The sequence below is a fragment of the Delphinus delphis genome, chromosome X, assembly GCF_949987515.2.
Source record: "Delphinus delphis chromosome X, mDelDel1.2, whole genome shotgun sequence".
In the NCBI taxonomy this organism is placed as follows: Eukaryota; Metazoa; Chordata; class Mammalia; order Artiodactyla; family Delphinidae; genus Delphinus; species Delphinus delphis.
The window spans coordinates 102,813,446-102,827,882 of NC_082704.1; the positions used below are offsets into that span (position 1 = coordinate 102,813,446).

Genomic DNA, 14,437 nt, shown 5'->3' on the forward strand with positions numbered 1-14,437 from the left:
TAGAGAAGGCCTACCTACAGATCTCTAATCATTGGTAATGGTCTACAGTACACTTGTTCCTGCTTCTTTGGGGAGAGGGTCAGAGTTGGGCGGAGCAGGGCTTGTGGGGGGAAGTGTCTTTCTTTGACACACGGTGTTCGGTGTTGACTTGCTCAGGACATGAGTGATTAAGCTTTCTTTTGTCTAGGGTCCTAAGTCTCCATCCGCACACACTTGATGAGTGAAAATGTTTCTCGGGGACAAAACCTTTTATGGAAAGAGCAGTGCCCTTTGCTCGCATTCCTAAGCCTCCATTGGTAGGCTTGGTGGCATCTCGCCTTAAGTGTAGAACGTTCCTTTTGGGTAGAATCCTGGGGGAATCATAAGAATCATGACATAATAGAGTCTTTCCTAGACAGCAGCGAGAAGGCTCAGTGACTCACTGCTTCAATCACAGCATGGAAGGAGGGGCTCCAGGGATGTGAGTGAGTAGTGGGACTCCGGGGAAACCCTGTTGAACTGAGGAGCTGCCGGGGTCCCTGTGGCCATTATTTATCCACCATGTTCTAATTATGATTTTCCCTACTAGCCACCTCAGCTACTGTCGCTGCCACCACAGAGCCAGCCGTCATTGAGTCGGGGCATAACAGAAGCGGGGACCAGCGCCAAGACCAGGGCTGGTGTGAAGAGACCCGAGGTCACCATGGTGGGCAACCAGCGCTACGTAAAAGTCTACACCCTGAAAGATGAACAACAGTGGGTCATTCTAGACACAGGGTACATCTCATCCACTTATGAGGAGGGGGCCCAGGCCATGTTTCTGCTAGTTAGATCCAAGTCCGATGACTCACTGATCTTGGAGTCAAAGATAAATCCAGACATGTACTATGAGAAAGATGGAACGTTAATTTTTTGGTTTGAGGCTGAGAACCGTGGTACAGCGATACATTTCCAGGACACGGCAATTTGTCATAAGGTCTGGAAAGCCATTTGCCAGGTTCACAGTAAAGTCCCATGTGTCGAAACTATACATGACATCATGGATGAATCAGAAGCCAAAGAGGGTGATGACTCGCCAAAAACCAGTGAACTGCTCGACCTGCCAAACTGCGAACTCGATAAACTTGGAGAGATTGTTGACTTAGTTACCTTGAGTCTCACCTCACCTATGGATAAAGAACTCCTGGCTCTGCTCTTGGAAAGGGAGGACTATATTCAAAAACTACTGCAGTTGTTCCACACTTGTGAGAACCTAGAGTATACTGAAGGCTTATACCATTTGCATGAAATTATTAAAGGAATCTTATTCCTCGACAATACATCTCTGTTTGAGATCCTGTTTTCTGATGAGTGTATCATGGATGTGGTGGGATGCCTTGAATATGACCCTGCTTTGGCTCAGCCAAAAAGGCATAGGGAATTCTTAACCCAAAATGCACACTTCAGGGAAGTTATACCAATAACAGACAGTGAAATTCGACAAAAAATACATCAGACATACAGGGTACAGTACATTCACGACATCCTTTTGCCTATACCATCCAAGTTTCAAGACAATATTCTTCCTAATCTTACAAGTTTTATTTTTTTTAACAAGGTTGAGCTAGTCAACATGTTGCAGGAAGATGACGAGTATTTGGCTGAAGTTTTTGCACAGATGAGGGATGAGACCACAGATGATGATAAACGGCGTGACCTGGTATTTTTTTTAAAGGAATTCTGTGTATTTTCTCATCTATTACGTTCTGAAAGCAGGTGTGCACTATTCACAACACTGACAGAATTGGGAATTCTTCCTGCTCTTAAAATTGTAATGGGCATGGATGATTTGCAAATAAGGTTAGCTGCTACTGATATACTTGGTGATCTAGTGAAGTATACTCCATTCATTGTCCAAAGATTTATGATGGACGAAGCCCAGCAAAGTGAAGATGGCAAACTTTTCACTAATTTAATAATTGAAAAAATGATCTGTGATACTGACTCTGAGCTAGGAGGTGCTGTTCATTTAATGAGACTTCTTCGTGCTCTACTTGATCCAGACAACATGCTGCCAACACATAGAAAATGTAAAAGAAGTGAATTTCTAAATTTCTTCTATAGACATTGTATACATAACTTCACAGCACCACTTTTGTCAGCTACTTCAGAAGATATATGTGAAGAGGATAATATAGTTGGATCTGACAAAAACAACAAAAATTGCTTCAATAATTACCAAACAGCAGAGCTGCTTGCCTTAATTTTAGAGCTGCTCACATTTTGTGTGCAACGTCACACGTATTACATAAAAACCTATATTTTGAGAAAAGACTTGCTAAGAAGAGTCTTGATCTTGTTGAATTCAAAGCACACTTTCCTGGTCTTGTGTGCTCTTCGCTTTATGAGAAGGATGATTGGCCTTAAAGATGAACTTTGTAATTTTTACATCATCGAGGGAAACCTTTTTAAGCCAGTTGTAAATGCCCTTCTGGATAATGGAACTCACTACAATATGTTGAATTCAGCTATTATTGAGCTGTTTGAATTCATAAGAGAGGAAAATATCACGTCTCTTGTTGCACATATAGTTGAAGAGTTTTATGAAACACTTGAGTCAATTGAATATGTTCAGACATTCAAAGGATTGAAGATTAAATATGAAGAACAGAAATACCGGAACAATCAACTATGGAAGAATTTGTATCCTGTACAGTATAGTAAGATATTTTGCAGAGGTGCCAGTCTCTTGAAGCACAAGGAAGAGAAGAGTTTTAAAGAAAATATAGAGGAAGGAAAAGCAGGTATGTCATCATCAGAAAGTGATTTTCAAGATCATTGTGATAAATCTGTGGAGACTGAAAAAGCAAAAGAAAATGAAGACAAGGCAGATCTTCCCCCCAAAACATCTTTGGGTGGCTCCGAATTTACTTCATTCCATTCTGCTAGTGATGCTAGTGGAGCAGGTAACCCAAACAATAGCAGCATGGTGAACTTAGTGGATTATTCAGATGACAACAAAGAAGATAAAGAAGGTGACCCCCCCCCCAGGAAAAAACTACATGTAGCTCCTAAAGTCTTAAGGGAAAACCCTTAACATTACTAAACTCTACATTACTAAAGCTGTGTAAAACATTACTAAAACATCAAAGCATTAATAAAACTCTGTAACATTAGCTGAAACATCTGAATCCAAATCTTTCTCATGTGAACTTATAACTATTCAATAAGTAGCAAAGATGCTCAGTGTTATCATCTAGGAGAATTTATTTCTGTAAAAACCAAACTTCCTAGAATTCAAAAAAATAAAGAAAAGAAAAAAGCTAACCAGAACCTGAGCGATAACTTCTTAGCAAGAAAAAAAGTCTTGCTTGAGGGGAGAAAACAGGTTTGATAATCTAATATTAATGTAGTTCTGTTTCAGGGGTATATATTAGAAACAACTGTTAACAGTATAACATTATTTGCCCAGTGGTTCTGGCTATGGTTTTCTTTTTTCAGTTGCCTTCTTTGAAATAAAAATTTACATTCATGTTTATGTGGAAAGCTAAGTCAACTGTAATAAAAAATAAAGGTACGCTATTCACATTTCTGTGAAGATTTGACAAAAATTCACCCTTATGAGTAATTAGAGGGAAGTAACTTTTGGTATGTATTTTCATGAACAAAAAAGGAAGCTGGATTCAAAATGTGCTGTTCTTAGCATAATTTTTTGTTTGTTTAGATGAGATGTGAAGAATCGGTCCAGTAGTATTCCAAAATAGTGTTCTCTAAGACCTTGGGAGTGGGTAGAAAAGAATACTTTCAACTGCCTAAATTGTGAAAGATACTTGGAAGTCATTTCCTGATTCATTAATAAAGTTGTGTCTGTCTTCAGAGCAGTGGGTAACTTTTAAAGTGTAATTTACAGAGACTAACAATTTATAAAAAATAGTGCTGAATGAAGTGGCACTTAATATGTAGAAACCATTTTGGACAGTTTTTTAAGAAAAAGTTACTTGTGTCAAAGTACACACACAGTACATGAAGTTTTTTTTCTATAAACAGGAGTAATATGAAAGGTGCTTTATTAAAGAGTGAATGCAAGTGAATTGCTAATAATAAGTTGTAACAAAGCATTAAGTGGTTTTATTTTTAGAGGTGGAAGTTAACTGGGTCCATTTTTCCTGGAATTGCTTAAATTAAAGCAGTTTCTCCTACTTGAAGATTTTAGAGTTAATTTTAATTATGACCATGGTTTGAACAAGATAGACTGTGTAGATAGGAAGTATAGTTTTCCAGAAGACAGATATTTCTCTTGTATTAAAAATACCACTTGTTTTGTACCATGTGCTGATATTTATGCTGAGCTATACAATTCAGGAATTAAAAAGTGACCCTGTAATTCCAAAAATAAAAGAGACCATTTTAAATGTACTATTATGCCATAGGAGACACATCTTATGCAAAACTGAGAGATTGTTGTGTTAGAGCTACAAAAAGAGTGTATTCCTAAAACAACAAATAATCATTTCATCATCAAATATAAAGTCTGATAAAGTGTGGACATGACCTCAGGAGATATAATCAGACATTACTGAGGACATGACAGGGGAATGTTATCTGTAGTACACACATTTACAGGCATACACAGAGTTTTATCTGAAAAAAATATACTTAACTCTTTGTTTTGGTGGTAGTAGCTCCAGTTCCTTAGCAGAACAGATATTTACAACCAGACAGAGAAAAACAATTCTTTGGTGCTCTCTCTGCTTATTCTCTTCTCTTCAGCTAGTTTTAATCAGCCATAAAAAATGGACACTAGGAGGGAAAAAAAATGAATATTTGCTTTTCTTGTTGTATTGTCCCCAGTGAGTGTGTAAGGAAAGACGAGGGAGGGCATAGCTGTAATGGGAAGTTAATAAAAGGTAAAAATAAAAACAAGGAAAAAAGAACAAGAAAAGAAAAACAAAAGAAGAAAGGACAGGCATTCTCTTGAGCTGAGCTGTGTAACCTCCGTGAGCCCTTTTCTAGTCTCAGCAACTTAACATTAGGGAAACAACATGACAAGCAAAATGGTGCAAAGGCAGATTGCCCATCAGATGGCATAACCTACTATTAAGGGAACATTTAAGAAGGCAGCAAAACACAGACGAGCAATCCTTACTGTCTGCACACTGAGTGAAAAATTGACCAAAATGTTCAGTCTCTGTAGAAAATGTGTGTGAGACGATACATGTCAAAAATGTTTACTTTCACCTTTAAGTTGTTAAGAAGTAATTTTAAAAGTCCCCTTAAGTGGATTATTTATGAAAAGAAGAAACAGTTTGGAATGGCCTTGTACTTACAACAAAATTCAGGTGAGCGTTTTTGAAGAGGTGCCCTGGATTTGTCAAGGTTTCGGCTTTAAACGTGACTTCCAGTTATCTTTATGGCTTAGTGACTTTCTAAACACACCAACAAAGGGAGGGTGATATAACAGATAAAGCAGAAGCTTCATATTTAGACAGCCCTTGATGACAATGCAGGCTCCGATGCTTACCAGTTCCATGACCTTAGGCAATTTACTTATTTTCTCCTTTAGCCACAATCTCTCCATCTTGTCTTAAAAAATTAGAAACTATATATAAATTACCCAGAACATATTTAGTACTCAGTAAATAACTTTCAAAACTCATTATCATCATCAGGAGCAGTATAATAATTTCAAGAAGATGGAGGATAAAGTCAGGTATAAGCCCTTATATCACAAGTTATGCTCATAAATCAATAATCCTATATTCTTGATCAAATTGATAGCAACATGATACATTAAAAACTAATGAGTTCAGTTCTGGTTGGCAGACAAGTCTATGTATATGTATCATGCCTTGCTGAGAAACAACTGAAATAAAGAGCATAAAAGTAGACAGAAAAATAAACCTTCATAGCAATGAAGACAGTTGGGTGGAGTGGTGTCTGAGGTGTTAACCAAAGAGTGAGAGATGTCAGGAGTGAAGGATGGGATTGAAATTAGAAAAGTAGGAGGGAAGATGGGGAGGGCATCGAAGATTTGTAAAAGAGGCAAGAGTCACTGAGCCCGGTTCCCCTTGTCCCATCCCAGCAAGCAGGGTAGTCAACTAGAATGTGTCCCTAGATAACAGCCCGAATGTCCTTGCCCTACAGCCCCTGAGATAACAGGCAAAGCTGAAGGCCCTGTTATGGATGTTGTTGCCTCAGAGTTAAGCCCTTCTCTTTGGGGTGTTGGAGGATCCAGGATGCTGAAAGCTTACCACCCGGAGGTGCAAGTCCGTGTTTTCAGGAGAGAGACACGTTAATGCGTGGCTCCCACCCAAGAAGTACAATCTCAAGACCGTAAATGGAGCCCATGGAAAGAAAATCTTTACAACTGGCAGGCCTGTCAGGTGGTCCCAACACCAGTCAGAGAACACAGTTTGAGGATGATAGCAGGTCAGCCTTCAAGTTCCCAGTTCAGTCACAAAAACAGCCTAGTCCTTGTTTTGGAGGGTTTGCTAAGTGCAGTCAATCCAGTTTTCTTGTTTGTCCATGCCACCAGCATGGTGGCATGACCTTAGTCCATCCCATGGAATGACTGAGATGAGGAGTCAAATGACATCCAGAGGGGTGTGTGTGATCATCCCCTGCTTCTCCTGATAGATCTCTCAGTAAGGTTAAGGGGAAGCGTGGTCAGAGCTGCTTAGCTGGGGCTGGCAGACCCAGCAGTCAGTTAAACTGAAGACTCCTGCAGGAGTTTGAGGGAGCTGCACCAGAATGTTTCCCTTGGGGAGGAAGTCTCCAGAGGCAGCTCTGAAATACATGGGTCCTTAATGCCCCTTCCTCCCCTGTGCAACCCTGGGTGCTGGGTTGTTGCTCTTCCTCCGCCTCCACAATACCTGAGTGCCCCTTTGTGGTAACTATAATGTTGCCCCTTTTTCCGTTCATTCCCTACTCTCACCCAAACTTTTTATCTAGAAGGATCAGGTGTGAGAGGCACAGGACATTTATATAAAACCAGAATTAAGTTTGAATCATGTAGTTCCCATTTTTGCCCTGCTGCCACCATGGCTATACCAGCCAGGCTGGTCTGGGGAAAGAAATATGCATCACGCCCCGAAATGGTCATGACAGAACCCTATCTTTTCAAAAGAGGCCTATATAATTTCCCGTCCCTTTAGTCCTGATTTAACGACCAAATTGCCTTACTCTGATGTAGGGCTTCTCAACGTCACAGCTGTTGACGTTTGGGGCCAGATCATTCATGGTTGTAGGAGGCTTTCCTGTGCACTGCAGGATATTTAGCAGCGTTCCTGACATCTACCCACGAGATGCCAGCAGCACACCCTCAGCTGTGACAACCAAAAATGTATCCAGAGATGCTATATATCCCTCAAGGGGGCAAAATCACCCTTGACTGTGAACCTCTAGTCCAAAGATGTGTGGAGCTTAATTCAAGGGCTTCTCTTACTTTGTGGATATTGGGTCCACATCCAGTAGGCTGAGTCATCTTCTCTTTTTACCCTCTACCTGAAAGACCCCAGTACATACAAGGGTCAGGTACATAACATACTTTCATAGAAAGAGAACGGACTTTGCTTGGAATCACAGAGATCCCAGTTCTGCTTTTCATGACAAGTGTAATCAGGGCATCTTATTTGACACCTCTAATCTCAGTTTTCTTATCTGTAATATATGGCTAACCACACTGTTATGGCTGAATTGTGTCCGCCAAAATTCATATGTTGAAGTTCTAACTCCCAGTACCCAGTCCCATACAAATATATGGGACTATATTTGGAGACTTGGTCTTAAAAGAGATAAGTTAAAATGTGGTTGTTAGGGTGGACCCAACTCCAATATAACTGGTTTCTTTAAAAGAAAGAAATTTGGACACAGACATAACATACAGAGGGAAGACCATGTGGAGACACAAGGAAAAGATGGCCACCTACAAACCAAGGGAATGGGCCTCAGAAGAAACCAACTCTGCTGACACTTTGATCTTAGACTTCTAGCCTCCAGAACTGTGAGGAAAGAAATTTCTGTTGTTTAAGCCCCCCAGTCTGTGGTACTTTGTAATGGCAGCCTTAGCAAACTAATACAAATATCTAATAAGAAGAAGTTCTGCAAAAATGAAAGAATACATATCTTATGAATATCACAGAGTTATTATGATAATGAGTTCAAAAATGAGATATGACAATAGCAACTCTTTATTAAGTATGTGTTATATGTCAAGCACACCTTCTTAGGCAGTTTACCTACATTATTTCTAATTTCACAATAAACCTGCAAGGTTGATGTGATGACGAGGAGAGTGCACTTTGTAGAGAAGGAGAATGATTGAGTAAACTAAAGGGCCTCAGCCACTGTGCTCTGCAACCATTGCCCCTCTTTCTCCCAGGCCGCACTTGCTAGCCAGTGGTTAGCACGGCGTGGGTACTAAAACAGGCTTGTTCCTGGAAGAAGAGAAACTCCTCTGACTGGAGACTTTGACTTGAGGACTTTCTGAAGGCCTTCCTGAGCATTCTTAAACTGCATGGAGATCTAGGATGCTGCCATCATTCTCTCTCTCCGTCACTTGACGTCAGAGTGTATCATGATCCGACGGCTCTTCCAACATTCTCCAGCTTGCTCTCCATTGCCTCTCGTTAGCTTTTCCCCTAATAAAATCCTTGCATGCTTAATCCTCTTATGCTGACTGTTTCTTGGAGAACCTGGACTAACACAGTATGTATTTTGACTCTATTTTACAGGAGAAATAGAGGCACACAGAAGTGTGTTCCCAGAGTTGCATAACTAGTACCAGTGAGACTATTCAGATATGTTTGTCTAACTCCATAGACTGATTCTGCTACATATAACATGTCTTGAAATATATGGTGAAAGTACTTTAAACATTAAAACCATTATATGTACCTACCATATAATATATATTTATTAATAATAAAGTAGAAATCTGAAATCAATATCTCATGTCTTTGAACAATCTATGCACATAAATAGTAACAATGTCCCTCTTTCTGCTTTACCCACACTTCCAAATGTTAAGCTAACACTGCTTGAATTCTCCTCCATGAAACACTGTACTGTGCAAACCACTGTCATCACACTTACCACAAGAGTTGCTAAAGAGGTGACTGGTGAAATTTTCCCTCTTGCCTCAGAAGTCAAGACAGATAAAATAGCTAACTTTCACTGGGTGCTAAGCACCATGCTACTAAATACTTTATATGGGTGGTGGGACACATTGACATTAACCTTGGTGGTCCATATCACCACTTCTCATGCATTCGCTCATGCTAGAATTTAGTTGGTAATCTGAGAAAACTGGCTGGCATAGGTATTTACTTGATGTACTGAGATTAAATTTCAGCCCCATTGAAGAACGGAGGCTGGAAATAGAAATTATGTCCAATTATATACAACTTGAAATTAAACCCCTTGCATTTCAGAGTGTGTAGACTGAGTTTCCTAACCACTAGACTTGCACCAACTCATGTTCCTTTCTACCCTTCTATTGGATTGTTTTCATGTTTGTTTGTTTCTCTTTTCCCCTTTATTGCTTTCCAAGGCATTTTTTCAATTCTAATCTGGTAATTAGTTACCTTTAAATTATAACATGCACACTTTATTTTATAAAGACTAAATTTAATCAGTCTGTCCTTCCCTGGAATAATGAAAGGAAATTGTTTTATATGCATAATCTCTCTATAGTATTTCATGTGATTGCTGTTCTGCTATATTTGCCACTTTTAGCTGTTTTCACTAGAAGGTTTTTCGTCTCCAAACTGTTGGAATCAGAAGCAAACCAAATTTGAGATACATTATTTCCTGCTCTCACTGCAATGACTAAAGTAAACAATTATGCAGGTAGTATTTGGAGAACACTGCAGAAGACTACTTTGGTTGGAGAGTTACTATGGCAACCCTTCAGAAAAGGAGGACCTTATGGGCCGAGGAGCCTGATAAGCTACCCCATAATATTGGGTTGCTGTACACATTAGGTACCTGAAATCTAAGATCTATCATTCCTACAGTTTGCTCAGGAGCTCATCCTTATCAGTCTGATGAACATGAATTTGGTGTTCAACGGATTTTATATGCATATACTCATAACAAATTCATATTATAGTTATGTGTGTATGTACATAAAATATATACTATGTAACATTGATAGACATTTACTCTTTGTCTTTTCCATTCTCCCTCCATTTCCCTGAGAATTATTCTAAATTTCCAATAGGAAATTCAACTTCCAATTCTTAGCCAAGCACTTGGAGTGAGATTGACCCTACCCCATCACCAGCCCCAGGGACGTATTAGTGTATGTATTCCTTGACATTTGCCACTGATACATGGATAGATATACAACAAAGACAGAGCAAATGAAATGCATAAGTTCTAGGAATTCTATTCTTCTGTGAGATCTACTTGAGAAGATTCTCTTTGCTGCTGGATGTAAATGAGAAATGTGTCGCTTTGGGAGCCGGTGGCAGCCATAATTTGAGAACAAGGGAAAAAACATACTGCAGAAGAAACCAGTAGCAAAGAAGCAAGGCAGATAATTGTATAGAGAGAAATCCGTCTACAATATTAATCCCTAAATCAAGCTGCACCTAAAGCTTTACTTTTGGATTATTGAATAACCAGAGAAAATGTTTCCTTTGTAATTTAAGCTGATTTACATTGGGTTTTCTATTATCTGACATATTCTGAGAATATTACAAGTGAACTCTGTTTAAGTGTCAAAGATAAAAATTAACTACAATGTTATTTTAACCGCTTCAGGGCACAGAGAAAAAGAATGTCCAAACACTTCAAAAACTGGATTGGAATTTTACTAGAAAAAAAACAAACAAACAAGAAGATTCCCCAAAGAAAATTTTAATTCATATTGAAGCAAGTTCCTAAATAAAATACCACCAGTTGTAGCCTATCAGTACATCATGACTATTTTTCTAGTGAGTAAGGTGTTTTTTATATTACTATTACAAATAAAAATATTCATCTCGTAGAACACTAAAATAATTATAAAATTTAATACCCATTTCTGATAAAAAGTTAACACTTTCTTAACTGTGTGTAGCATGTATCCATAGAGATGATATGTAGCCAGTACGTACATACTGGTAAGGCATACTAGGTAGTGTACAATTTGACTGGTTGCTCAGTGCTCATTGATAGAGGTCAAAGTCTGTTGGGTAGGTGCTGTAGTATGTTTTGAATTTCATTCCATTATACAAACTGGTGTGTGTTAATGTGTGTGTATTAATGTAAAATATGTTCTATATGTGTATATGAAAATCAGAATCATATTTAATGGTGAATCCTTAGGGAAATATCTATTATAGTCAAGAGCAAGATAAAAATACCACTAACCAGTCATTATTTTACATTGAACTGTTGCTCCTAGCCTATCCAATTAGATAAGAAAGGTAGAAAAGAGAGCTATAAATTTTGGGAAGAAGAAAGACATATTATCTTTTTCAGATTTTATTATTGTATACTTTGAAGATCCAAAAGATCTGAAAAACAAAAAGAGAATTGAGTAAGGGTGTTGATTATACAATTAGTAAATGACAGCCAGTAACTTTCCCTTATCTTTTCCTTTAAGCACAGTAGCTACTTAAAATTAAATGTCTATAATAAATATAAGAAATGTGTAAAACCTATATGAATAAAGCCTTAAAGTTTCTTAAGACACATTAAATCCTTTACTAAGATTTTTAATAAAAATCCTTTAATAATAACATGCCTTGATTTTGGACAGGAAATTAGCATTGTGAGGAATTCCATTTTCCAAACATAAGTTCATTAATGTAATGCAATCCAAGGAAAAGTACTACGAGGATTTCATTTTTTTAATATAAGATTATTCTGAAATTTATCTAGAGATATTACTAGTTGAGAGTAACATGGACTTTTATGAAAAAAATAATGTTAGAGGATGACTTTTACTAGATATCAAAATATGTAAGTCCAATTTAATAAAAACCTTACTGTACTGGTGCAGCAAGAAAGAAACATTTCAGTGAGAAGAATAAAATTTAGAGATATATTTATGGGGTTTCTCATATGCTAAATATGGGGTAAGCTAAGTTATGCAAACATGGTGTTGGTTCAGCAGTCTAGACACTAACAGAAAAATGAGACTTTATCTTATATTATTAAAATAAATTTTACAGAAATACAATATTTCAAGAAAATAAATCACAAAACTACTACTTTATTTTGTGATTTTACTAATCATAGGTGGTAAAGACTTCTTTTTTCATAATGACAGGAAATCCAAGTGGTGACAAAGGGAAAGACTGATATATTTGATGACACAAAAATGTTCTGTGGTAGTGGGAAATAAGCCAAATATATATCTGTTTTTCTATGGGTTATACTTTCTTTTTTACAATCAAAGAAGAAAAACATAAATGACTAAATTTACTGGTAGAAAAAATGTAAATTAGCAGTTCACAGAAAATGAAATACCAAAAACCAGTAAACATGTAATCCTATAGTCTGTGGCAAGCTGAAAAAGATACGCTCCCCCAAAGATATTTACATCTTAATCTCTGGAACCTGTGAATATTACTGTATATAAATAACAGTCTTTGCAGATGTGATTAATTCAGAATTTGGGGATGAAAAGATTTTCCTGGGTAATACAGGTTGGCCCGAAATGCAATCCCATGTATCCTTACAAGAGGGAAGGCAGAGGGAGGTTTGACACACGTACAGAGGAAAAGATAATGTAAAGGCTGAGCAGAGAAAGATTCGAAGTCTTAGTCTTGAAAATTGGGATAACGTGGCCACAAGCCAAGGAATGCCAGCAGTCACCAGAAGCTGGAAGAGGCAAGAAACAGATTCTCTCCTAGAGCCTCTGGAGAGAATGCAGCCCTGCTGACACATTGATTTCCCCCCATGATGCTAATTTTTGAACTTTTGTCCTCCAGAACTGTGAGAGAATTTTTTTGGTTTTTTGTTATTTATTTATTTTGACCGTGCCGCACGGCATGCGGGATCTTAGTTCCCTGACCAGGGATCGAACTCGTACCCCCTGCAGTGGAAAGGCAGAGTCCTAACTACTGGACCGCCAGGGAGTTCCCTTTTTGTTGTTGTTTTAAGTCCCCCAGTTTGTGGTGATTTGTTACAGCAGCCACTGTAAACTAATCCATGCCCTAACAATTAAAAATATAAATTAAAATAACAATGAGATATTATTTTACATTTCTGGGCAAAGATTTAAAACCTTGGTGAAGTATGGTGATAGAAGAAAAGTGGGGTACTTTTATTCTATTCCCCTGCAATTTTGAAATATGCATAGAAAGAAACACAACCCTTGATTCATATATTATCTTCTTGGAACTTTTCCTAGTAACATATTCAGAAACAGTGAAGAGACAAATGTACCTTGATACTTACTGCAGCATTGTTTAGAGTAATACATTCTGTAAGTAGCTTAAATGTCCATCACCGAGTGACTAGAATTACACATTATAGCATACTATGCACATACGTTATATTATTTGAAATGAGATTTTTTTTTTTCTGAAAGGTTTTTCTTTAATTGAAGTATAGTTGGTTTACAATGTTGTTAGTTTGTGGTGTACAGCAAAGTGATTCAGTTATATATATATATTCTTTTTCATATTCTTTCCCATTATGGTTTATTACAAGGTACTGAATATAGTTTCCTGTGCTATACAGTAGAAATGACATGAGATTCTTTTGTCTCAGTTTCAGCTGAGGTCGTAACACTGGACAACAAAACAATTGTTGCCAAAGTGAGGCACTAGTCCATTTATGCAGTTCACATAAAGAAGTTGTATGAAAAAAGGTTTTGTGACTCACACTTGAGACTTTAAATTGAAGTAAGGTAGAGAGAGAATTTCTTTGGAGATGTTTGCTATAGGACTCTCATACTTCTTCTTATTTCTTCATTACACTACTCTTTGGAAAGAGAGGACAAAGGTGCTTTTCATTGCTATTCTAGTGAGAGGGGCTTTATTTAAGGAAACCAGCTGAAGATTTTGAAAAGTGTCCACTGAAGTTTGGGGAACACAGTGCCCTGGCGTTTGACTCATACCTGAGAGTTCTAAAGAGGCTGTGGAATTATCCAGAGAGAAAAGTTCTGTTTGCTATTAGGAGCAAACAGAACTTCCACCTACAGAATGCACAAGCCTGTGAGTGTGTTTTCCACAAATTGGTATGTTGATATGCCATCAGAGAGCTAAAGAGAAAATAGCTTGAAGCCATCTTAGTAGGAACTTGGCCCAAAATAGCTACCTGAAAGAGGGCAGGAGCTCCAGTCTGGAAAGTCTATGGAGTAGCTTACCAGACACCAAGGAACTTAAGAGCCATCACACATCATGCGGATGAATTTCTTAGAAATCCCTAAAATCACCCCAGGAGTAAATAAGCTGTCTTTGAACAGCTGGCAAACCCAGAGACTGCTGGCTGAATATATCTGTACTCTAACCCCACTCCCTTCCTGGAATGGCCAGAA

The 14,437-nt window shown here is 38.0% G+C and overlaps 1 pseudogene; it reads left to right on the top strand.

Annotated features, from left to right (window-relative positions):
• The first annotated feature begins 682 nt into the window (after positions 1-682).
• Positions 683-3,055, top strand: LOC132418043 (serine/threonine-protein phosphatase 4 regulatory subunit 3B pseudogene; annotated as a pseudogene).
• Positions 3,056-14,437: the final 11,382 nt, after the last annotated feature.